The sequence below is a fragment of the Anneissia japonica genome, unplaced genomic scaffold (genome assembly GCF_011630105.1).
Source record: "Anneissia japonica isolate Jap-2015-1 unplaced genomic scaffold, ASM1163010v1 scaffold287579_len849171_cov184, whole genome shotgun sequence".
Lineage (NCBI taxonomy): Eukaryota > Metazoa > Echinodermata > Crinoidea > Comatulida > Comatulidae > Anneissia > Anneissia japonica.
Window position 1 is genome coordinate 522464 of NW_022755335.1, and position 1920 is coordinate 524383.

Genomic DNA, 1920 nt, shown 5'->3' on the forward strand with positions numbered 1-1920 from the left:
TTAACAGGTACAATATCAGGGTGGACCCACTGTTCGCGTAAATTCAAATAATGTAGACCCCTTTTATTAAAAGTAAACCATTTTACGGAAAAATATGAAAAATCTGGACCCATTTTCATAAAATTTTACCCATTTTAGGCTAAATATAAGAAATTTTGACCCATTTTTCAAAATGAGGACTCATTTATGCATGAAACTGCATTAAATTTGGACCCATTTAAAAAAATGTGGACCCATTTTTTGTCGACCCATTGGCATTAGAAAAGTGTGTGGGACTGTCCCATTAGTTGGCTAGTAGTAGGCCTAGGCCAATGCCAGCCGAATAATAGTAGAGTTAGGGCCTTTGCTAGCCCGAGCCAGCTTAGGCTAGGCCCTAGCACTAGGCTATACGGCCTACAGTGTACACTACATCGTTCCGTAGCCCTACATACGTTAGACCTATATAAAATTGACTTTGTGTTATATTTTAGAGTTAATATACAATATTCTATAATGATAATATAACTAGGTCTAGAAACACATCTTAAAAGTTGAATTTCATTCATTGAAAAACAAAATACAAACCTACCGCGTGCAGCAGGCATGTTTTCGGAAGTAAATACCATTTTAAACACATGCGCAGATCGATTCGCCAGCAGCGAGTCATCGCCAGCAGCGAGTCGCCAGCACCGAGATGTCACTGCAGCAAAACACTACTGCCTAGACCTGCATGCTCTGGATATTGATGCAGCGAAACGTGAAACAACAAACATAAGACAGAGATGGTTATCATCATTTCATTTTAAAAAATTCTTTTCTATCCAGGTAATATTAGTGTTATTATGTAATTATGAATTGATATCCAAGTATGGTAAATCGGTGATTACACTTACTTTGTTTTGGATAAAATATAATAATTATATATTTTACAAATCAATTTGTTTGCTAGGCCTAGGTGGGTGATTAGCTGCTAGGCCCTACTCTAGGCCAGCTAATCCTGTATTTATGTATTGTAAGACTGTTGTTAGCCTTGCGGACACGACCACCGCTACCATCACCTACCTCGAAAAGGCTTCACAACCAAGTCCAAGCCCAGCTATTCTGGCGGTATCAACAAGCATCTCTATCTAGTATTACATACTGTACTATGAAGTAATTTTTAGGGGTTAGTCCCTAGCCTCATAATTTTCTTAAACGAAGTGTCTATGCTTACGCCGAGTCGTAAGCATTAGTCATAGGCTATGCTTACGCCGATCTATTGAGCATGCGCAGGGGTGGCGTAAGCATTATTTCGAGGCTATGCTTACGCCGATCTATTACTGAGCATACACAGGGCCGGCGTAAGCATTATATAATGGGTATGCTTACGCCGGATTGCTAGTTAACGTAAATAGTCAACTCGTTGATCTGCTTACTATTTCACGTTGTCGAGGCATGAGCTTTGTCTAGTCCACAGTTTTCCAAAAGAACAGGCATCGTCATGAACTGAGGCAGACATTAGTACATTCCCATACGAGGACCCAATTCTAGCTTACCTAGTTTCTGTAGCACTTGCCTATTTAGCCTGCCTTAGTTCACTTTACTCAAGTACTCCATATCCTTGTGTAAAAATATTTGACCTGTGCCAAGCTCTTGTACTTTACTCATGAGTGCCGTCTGTTCATTGTGATACAGTACTTCATTGTTAGATAGGCCTATCTAGCCCAATTTATGATGATATTGATACAATACTATATCTGAAATAATAATGACAATGTATCTATGTATGATGTGTAGAATGTTGGAGATGACCTGCCTGCTGCAGTGATATTCTGATTTTAAATCATTGTCCTGTACATTACAGTACATAATTAAAAAGCGAAATAAAAAACAAGAATTTCCCATAGGCTCTTATCTCGATCCCTCACCCCGACCTTTCCAACATCTCTTGATCCGTGTCCC